Consider the following 9,194-nt stretch of genomic DNA (forward strand, 5'->3'; position numbering starts at 1 on the left):
TATGTATGCCGATAATAAGTGTTGTGTTCGCCATGAAGGACAGCGGAGCGAGTGGTTCCATGTGAGAACGGGAGTTAGACAAGGATGTGTTATTTCACCCATCCTATTTCTTGTGGTTATAGACTGGGTGATGCGGAAAGCCACCGAAGATAGGCCAAGAGGGATCGCATGGGGACCCTCTGGTCATATTGAAGATTGTGACTTTGCGGATGACATCGCCCTGATTTCAAGTTCTCAGATGGACCTTCAAGAGAAGACTGATAGAGTAGGTAGAGCAGCAAGGTGCGTGGGACTTAATATCCACACCGGTAAGAGCAAAACAATGAAAGTAAAAACAGCCAGCTCGACGAAGACAGTAGTATGTGACGTAGAATTGGAGGAGGTGAACGATTTTAAATATCTTGGTAGTTACATATCAGCTGATGGTAATATTCAGAAGGAGATATCTACCAGAATTGGTCTTGCAGCAACTGCATTCTATAGACTTCAGAACATTTGGAGGTCGGCCATCTTGCAAGTGAAAACCAAGGTAGAGATCTACAGGTCGAACGTCCGCTCTATGTTGCTTTATGCGGTGGAAACATGGAGGACCAAAAAGAAGATAGAAAGTCGGCTTTGGGGTTTTGAAGGAAGGTGTCTTAGGCGAATTCTTAACATACATTGGCCGCAGCATATCACCAATGTTGAAGTGAGCCGATTAACGGGCATTAACAACATAGTGGATGAAGCCAAACAACGAAGATGGAGATGGTTGGGGCATGTGTTGAGAATGGGTGCTGATAGACACCCTCATATTGCCCTACGATGGACACCACAAGGAAGAAGGAGGAGAGGTAGACCATTGGGGACGTGGCGAAGGAGCACTGAAGAGGAAATGAAAGGCATGGGAATGAAGTGGGATGAAATTTGCTGCCTCGCTCAAGAACGAAACGAATGGAGGAGAATGGTTGACGCCTTATGCTCCACCAGGAGTGAATAAGAGGAAGAAGACCCTCTGCTGCGAATCCCACAATTGTTGGCTCACAGGAAATCTGCAAAGGGTTTCATCAAACTTCCTCTGCAAGGATTTCCAATCTAAGGCTCGTTTGGGCAAGGGACAAATGGAAGACAGATTTCAAAACACACGATGGACATTTTAACGGTCTGATATGCTATTTGAGCTAACTAACGGTCCCCTGACCTTGAAACACTTAATCAGTGATGTATTTGGGGACAGTGTCATCTATTGGGGTGACATACGTCTCTTTTTGGAGAACCCAGAGCAGCACGCGCAGCACATCCGAACCTGGAGAGGTTTCGGCTGCATGGTCTCAACGCAGAATTGGAAAAGCGGAACCTCCAGCCAACTCTCCACAGAGTTTTGGGGGTACATCCTCTCCCCAGAAGATGTTATGATTGATGCAAATAAGGTGGAAGCCATTCATAAATGGGGCAAAGTTGGAAGTCCTCAAGAAGTGCAGCGTTTCCTAGACTTCACTCATCCTGTGAAATCGAGACATGCTGGCTCTCAGTGAAGCTTAGACGGAAAACCACGCACCCCACACAGAGGTTGGAACCACCCACTCCCAGGTTGTCCTGAGGAGCAATGATTTCTCCAGGAGCTGGGTAAAGGGCACCGGGATCAGCCTCTCAAAGGTAGGAGAGGGTCGTGTGAGGAGAGGGTCTAAGAGAGGAGGAGCGTGGGCTAGGCTCTGTATTTGGGCTTGGCAGGGATCGAGAGAAGGGAGAGGGCTGTTAGAGGGCAATGCGAGGTGGGAGGGGGGTCGGAGATGGGGGCAAGGCCTGAAAAGTTCAGCTGCTTTAGATCAACTGTGCCAGAGAATCACTGGTTGAAGTGACTGAAAGCTCTGAGCTGGGGCTGGCCAAAATCCTCCTCCTCCGATGGGAACATCCCAAAAGTCTGTAGAAGCTCAGCCTCTGAGGTGAACGTTGTGGCCCTAACCTCTCTCTGCTCTGTACCTCACAGGATTCCAGCCGGCTGTTCCAATCCAGGAGGAAAACTGTGCCACCGAAGTCTCCCAGCACCTGGGCAGTGAAGTGCCACTTAACCCCGCTGTGATGCACAGACCTTGCCCTGGCTGGCTGCACAGGGCTGAATTTCACCCCGTCAGAGTGTAAGGAAATAATTGTCTGAAAGCCTTTTTCTTTTTGGATGTCAGTCTAGTGGGAAAGAACCATGGGGATTTTTAGCCTGTTTTGCTCCTATGCCTGGTGCTTCAATGATGCAGAGACGTGCTGATGCATTGGTTGATTTCCCCACCTTTTAATCTACTCTCTTCTTCTCTTTTAACAGGTATTCTAAGCCCCCCCCCGTGCATCATATGGGCATTCTTGAGTGTGCAGATTGCATCAGACCTGCACCTGAATAATTAATAGTGACTGAAATATGCAGACACTAAAGTTCTGCAGCCAAATTCTCAGAAACCTTCCTCTTCAATGTAAGATCAGGATTTTGGTTTCAATTTATTTTTATTTTTTTAAAAAGTGCTAAGCAGATGCTCCACTGTAAGAAGAGGAAAGAGAATCAAAAACTGAAAGATTGTTACTAAAACCAATGAACAACTGCAGAGAGTGGAGACCCGGCAAAGCAAACAAATGAATACTGTGAGTAAATAACCTGAAAGCAAATGGGGAAGAAAACCTCATCTGGGTAATTGTGGCTCTTGGGACAAAAATTGGGTTCCTGGTACGTAGCCTGGCTGAGATCATCCCTTTTCCCTGGGATTCAAATGTCATTCTCTGTGTGGTGTCCTTATTTTATTCCTATGAAAAAGATCCCCAAAGGAGATGTAAGGATCCGGAACTCTAATGTCTGCCAGAAGCTTCAGCCACCTTCACAGGTAGAAGTCACTGGCTTTCCTACAATGCCACTAGTGCTCTTCCTGCTCTCCAGGTCTGCTCCCTTCAGCAGGACAGAGACACCCCTTAACTCCCCGAGTCCTGATTTCCTGCCATTCAAGGGGCTGAGGGTTTGCATTGCCCCCACCCCCACCATCAGAGACTTTTCCTATGGGAATCTCCCCAGAGCAGGGGAGAAATCTGTTCTTCCGTTAGAACCAGTCTGCTCAGTAAATCCACCCACACTGACCTCATCTCAGATGCTTTGTTTATCTGAGATTAGTGGTATCTTTGGAAAACCCTTAGCGTGTCGAGGTGTGAGGTGGAGCAGGGAATACAGGAGCACCAGCAGATTCCCCTGAAGGACACCACCCTGTCTTTCTCTGATCAGGCTAGGGCTCACCGTCCATTGCGGAGGTGAAGACCAGATGAGAGCTGCTGGATTGACCTTGATGTGCCATGTCCTTGTGTGGATGCAGGACCTACATCTCAGGGGTGGCCAGCAGCAGATGTAACACGTGTGTCCAGGAATGGGCTAAATAACCTACATTGAGAGGTAAGTAAAATCGTGGCCACATGTAGACATCACATTAATTGGTGGGGATTGACCCAGGGTCCTTCAGCACAAGCCCCTCTCACTCACTGTCAACAAATCCAGCTCCACTCACTAGACCACACCCCATTCCAGAGCCCCAGATCCCAGGAGCCCTGATTCTCAGACCCAGGCCTCACATCACAAGGCCAAACCTCCTCCCATTCTGTGCCCTGTAGAAGGGACCATTGGCAAAAACCTCCTCTACATTCCCCCTGTCAGAGACTGCGGCCACGGGTGACAAGTGAATGAGCTGAGATCTCCCCTGTGGGAATCCGAGGGGCTGCACATTTGGGGTTTCACAGGGATGGCCTCTGGCAGCCATTGACAGAGTGTTCCTGGGAGGAGATTTTCCATCTCTAACAAAGGGTTTCTGTTCCCCCAGATCTCAGCCGCTCAGCAGAATGCGGGAGAGCCGAGTGCTGATGGGCTAGAGGGTCCCAGGAGTCGCTGTGCAGCAGGGGCAGTGTCTGCAGTCACCATGGGCCACACCCTGCACTCCAGACAACCCAGGCTGGTTCCCTGGATTGCAAAGGGGACTTTAGCTTGTGGAATTGGTGCTGGTGCCTGTGTCCACAACTGGGATGTTTTCATGAGGCTACTCCATGGTCCATGAAGCGCCATGCAAGCAAGGGGAGAATGGACATTAGAGAGCGAGGCCGGTGCCTTTGCAGGGCTGCTGCAGTCGAACATCCACAGCCAGAAGAGAGACGATGGGAAACTCGCTTCAATGGCTGGCCACAGCCACAGCAGCTGTCTCATAAAGCTCTGCTCATGCTCCAGCCAACAGAGGCAGGACGAAGAGCCACGCTGGGAGAGCCTGATTTGCAATTAGCAAGACGTGGTTTTTTCAGTGGATTAGGCTGCCCTGACCGTCTATTTCCTGCAATGTGCACATCCAGCCTCCCTGGCTGACCTCAGTGGGAGCTAGGTTCTCCGTGCCCATAGGACAGGGCTGGCCTTACCATGAGGCGAACTGAGGCGGCTGCCACAGGTGCCAGACTGTGGGCGGGCGCCACTAGGATCCAGAGTGTAGAAAAATTGTGTCTGGTGCTGGTGCATATGTTTTCTCGCTGCTCGAGATGCACAGAGATGGTGGAGTGCTGTGCTGGAGGAAGGGGGCCCAAGAGACATAACAGGCAGGCAGGAGAAAAGATGAGAGGGAATAACAGAAAGCAACAGGAGCTTCAGGGAGAGAGAGGAGGAGAAGCCTCTTATGTACCTCTTGAGCACCCCCAGGAGCCTGGACAGATTAACACCAGCTTCTCAGGGAGCTTCCTATTTCCTGAAGTAGTAGGAGCTGGTTAGGCCCTTAAGAGGCTGATATCTTCCCTCACTCAGGCCCTGCTACCAGCCTGCTTCTTTGTCCCCTTCAACTGAGTGTTGAGAGCCACTCTAGCTGGCACAGAACAGCAGTCATGAGTGAAAGAAGGAAACGTCCCTCTGGGGCAGCATTCAGAAAAAGCAAGCAAGCAAAAGAAGCTTTTCTGTCTAAGCAGGAAGGAGCTCTCCTGAGATACAGAGACACAAATGTTCACGGTGAGCCTTCCATCCCCAATGAGGATGTGAGTGGTGAAGAGATGCCTGATCTTCCAGTTAGTCAGAGTGCAGGCGACCTGGCAGCTACTGCAGCATCCATATCTCCATCCCAAATGGATGTAAACCATGCACATGCCTGAAGAAAAGTGTAGATCAGAGAAGAGTGTGGTGGAGGCACAAGAAACAGCTGCTGATGAGTTTAGTTCCTTAAGTCTAGATGATCCAGGACTGTGGACCCACCTGAGCAGTAGCCTGAGGGACTTCCTTGTACTGCATGGGCCACAGCAAGTGAAAAACTTCATGTTCCCCAAAGACAATGAAAATAGAAGCTTCCATCCAACACATTCCTGGTGTGAAATCCCCAATGGTGACAAAGTGGAGAGGTCATGGCTTAGGTACTCAAAAACCCAGAATACTGCATACTGTTTTTGTTGCAAACTCCTCCAGTGTAACGTTCCAGCCACATTGTGTTCTACAGGAACAAAGGACTGGAAAAATCTGGCTAGAAATGTGGCATGCCATGAGAAGGCAGCAAATCACCAGAGAGCATCTCATAGGCGGAAAGAGCTTGAGATGAGCCTAAGGGTAAAGTCCACCATAGATGATCAGCATCAAGAGAAGATTGCATCAGAGTCTCTTTACTGGCAAAATGTTCTGAAAAGGCTCATTGCCATTGTGAGAATGCTGCTACCCAAAACCCAGCACTGTGTGGCACTTCAGATCAGCTACATATGCCAAACAATGGAAACTTCCTTAAAATTGTGGGGCTGATGACTGAGTTTGATGCCATAGTTGTCATTATGGAGGATAATGCTATGACAGGAACTGTTCTTGGGAGAACAGTAGCAGAGGGAAATGGAATCACCAGAAACATACATAACTTCAAATTTCTGTGTGGCTTAGTGTTGTGGCATGACATACTGTTTGAAATACATGTTGTAAGCAAGAGACTCCAAGGTGTTGACCTTGATATATCTGGCGCAATGGAACAACTGGACAAAGCAAAGTCAGACCTACAGTCTGACCGGTCAGATGAGGGATTTCAAACCGTTCTGAAGAGTGCACAGAAGTTGGCAGAGGAACTTCACACTGAAGCTATTTTCCCACCCATTCAAGAATACAAGAGTCACCGAAGAAGAAGACATTTTGACTACGAGGCAGGGGATAATCCCATAAGAGACCCCAAACTGAAAGCCCTTTCAAGTTACATTTCAGCGGGATCTACTCCAAAGGCTGTTCTGGAATATATGTGCACAAATAAGATGACCAGCCTCTTTCCAAATGCTTTTGTTGCTCTGCACATACTTCTATCACTTCCTGTAACAGTTGCCACTGGAGAACGCAGCTTCTCCAAGCTGAAGTTAATAAAAACACGTCTACACTCCACAATGACACAGGTCAGCCTTGCATCCATCTCAATAGAGCGTGAGCTGGCCCAGATGGTGGACATGCAGGAAGCAGAAGCAGTTCAAATCTTTGCAACCAAGAAGGCCCGGAAAACACCGCTTTGATTATTCAAACAGATAAAAATGCCAGTGTTTACCATGCAGACAAGAAAAGTTACGTTTGCTGTTCAGGCATTTGAAAGTTGTGTTACTTAAAATTTTGGAACAAGGCATTTTAAGTTATTAGTTTCTCCTTTCTTGGGGGAGGAAGCAGAGCAGTACCATGAGAGGAGTAGAACAGGAAGAAGGCAGAATTGAGACCTTTCAAAGTTTTGGCCCGAGCGAGGGGGTATGGGGGTGTCATTTGAGCTCCCTGCCTCAGGTGCCAAAATGTTGTGGGCCGGCCCAGCCACGGGATCAGTGCTCAGAGTGTTCTCGCAGCAGCTTAGCCTGCAAAAGTGGAATATGAGGGATGCAATGGTCCAAATAGTTAAAAACTCGTCCTCCCTGTTTGTCTCTGTGGTTTTTGTGTTTGCAATTAAAGGAAGCCAGATATCTAGCTACTTGAGAGCCCCCTTGTTCCAGTCAGAGTGAAAATCAGCGCTCGCGTGCGCACAAAACATTATAGGGAAAAGATGGATTTTTAACCTAAAGCCACACTCAGTTCAGAAGATACCAAGAGGAACTGCCCTCTTTCAAAACAGCTTGTGTCTTCTATTCTCAAGGATGGCTCTCTGGGCTGACATGGACCACCAGCTTCTGTGAGGGCAGCTTGACTTTACTGCTTTGGAAATAATGGCAGATGGTGGTGTTCCTATTGAAAGAGGACCTTTTTGCTTAAAGGCAGCTTTAGCCTCATTCCTGTCAACAATGATGAGAGCTGGTGGCCATTTTGAAAGGTTGCAATTCTCTGAAGAAGAACAATTCACCATTAAAACTTTCGGAAAATGTGCCCCTTGCCTATGGACTTTATACACACATACACATAAATTCTTATGCATCAACCGTTTTAGCAGAAAATTTCAGCTTTTTCTCAAAAAAAAATAAAGCTTGAACTCTGGACATTTTTATTTCTCTTCTCTGGACTTTTTCAATTCTAATCTATCTATCTTTTTTTTTTTAAGATAGGGCAACCAGAACTGCACAAAGTATTCAGGGACTGAGGATACAATATATTTATATATAGGCAATATGATATTTTCTTTCTTATTATTTATCCCTTCCCTAATGGTTCCTAACATGAAGTTAGCTTTTTGAACCACCACTTCACATAGTTTTCAGAGAACCATCCACAATGACTCCCAAGATCTCTTTCTTGAGTGGTAACAGCTAATTTAGATCCATCATTTTGTATGTATAGTTAGGATTATGTTTTCTAATGTGCGTTACTTTGCATTATCAACACTAAATTTCATCTGTCATTCCCTTGGCTGATTGCCCAGTTTCGTGAGATCCCTCTGGAACTCTTTGCAGTCAGGTTTGGACTTAACTATCTTGAGTAGTTTTGTATCATCCGCAAGCTTTGAACCCTCACTGTTTACCCCTTTTCCCAGATAGTTTATGAATAGTTTAATGCAGTTCTTTATGGAACCCCGTTGTTTACCTCTTTCCATTGTGAAAGCTGACCATTTATTCCTACCCTTTGTTTCCTGTCTTTTAACCAGTTAGTGCTCCATGACAGAACCTTCTCTCTTACCCCATGACTGCTTAATTCGCTTAAGAGCCTTAGGTGATGGGCTTGGTCAAAGGTTTTCAGAAAGTCCGGGTACACTATATCCATTGGATCACCCTAGCCTACATGTTTGTTGACCCCCTCCAAGAATCGTAATAGACTTATGAGGCATTATTGCCCGTTCAAAAACCATGTTGACTCTTCCCTAACAAAACATGGTCATCTGTGTATCTGATAATTCTGTTCTTTACTATAGTTTCAACCAATTTGCCTGGTAATGAAATTAAGCTTACTGTTGTAATTGCCAGGATCATCTCTATGTCGTTTTTTGAAATCAGGGTTATATTAATTTTCCTGCAGTCATCTGATACAGAGGCTCATTTCGGTGATAGGTTACATACCACAGTTAGTAGTTGCGCAAATTTCATATTTGAGTTCCTTCAGAACTTGTGCTTGAATAACATCTGGTCCTGCAGTAAAGACTGATGCAAAAAAATCCATTGAGATTCTTCCCAATGGCCTTATCTTCCTTGAGTGCTCCTTTAGCACCTCAATTGTCCAGTGGCCCCACTGGCTGTTTAACAGGCTTTCTGCTGCTGAGGTACTTAAAAACAACTTTCTGTTTACGTGGGTTTTTTTTGCTAATTGCTCTTCAAATGTTTTTATGGACTGCCTGATTCTATTTTTACACTTGGACTTTCTCTTAAGCTTGGTTTTCCTCTGCCAGCCTCAGGACTTGCTCATGCAAGATTCCAGGTGCCTATGAAATGCTACCTCACTTTGAAAAGGCTGCCCCGGGTCACTGTAAACACTTCCTGGGTTGCATCACTCCGTAGGAAGGTAAAATCTCCACGGAGTCTGAACTAAGGTGGAGTTGCTATAGGAGCTCACAAGGGGGCACAGGGGGTGCTGGATCTCCACCACTCAGTCCCAGAGCAACTGAGGCTGCATGTCCTGCCCTTGGGAAAAGTGGTGACCCTTTAGACAGAGTACTAACGAAAACAAGCTTGCAGGTACAGTGATTTAGAAATAAATTACTATGTGAATTGTTTCAAAGACTATGACACTATCAATAGTGTTTTGTTAATACATCTTGCTCTGAAGGGCACATTTTCAGTTCAGTAAAATAGCAGGGAAAAAGACCTAAACAGTTCTTTAAAAAAACTAC

At 46.6% G+C, this 9,194-nt stretch overlaps 1 long non-coding RNA gene across 1 annotated transcript; it reads left to right on the forward strand.

Annotated features, from left to right (window-relative positions):
* The first annotated feature begins 1,587 nt into the window (after nt 1-1,587).
* On the forward strand, nt 1,588-2,313 carry LOC123368624. The gene is made up of 3 exons (XR_006578840.1): nt 1,588-1,635; nt 1,967-2,114; nt 2,294-2,313. It is a non-coding gene; the product is annotated as an uncharacterized LOC123368624 (long non-coding RNA).
* Nucleotides 2,314-9,194: the final 6,881 nt, after the last annotated feature.

The sequence above is a fragment of the Mauremys mutica genome, chromosome 4, assembly GCF_020497125.1.
Source record: "Mauremys mutica isolate MM-2020 ecotype Southern chromosome 4, ASM2049712v1, whole genome shotgun sequence".
NCBI lineage: Eukaryota > Metazoa > Chordata > Testudines > Geoemydidae > Mauremys > Mauremys mutica.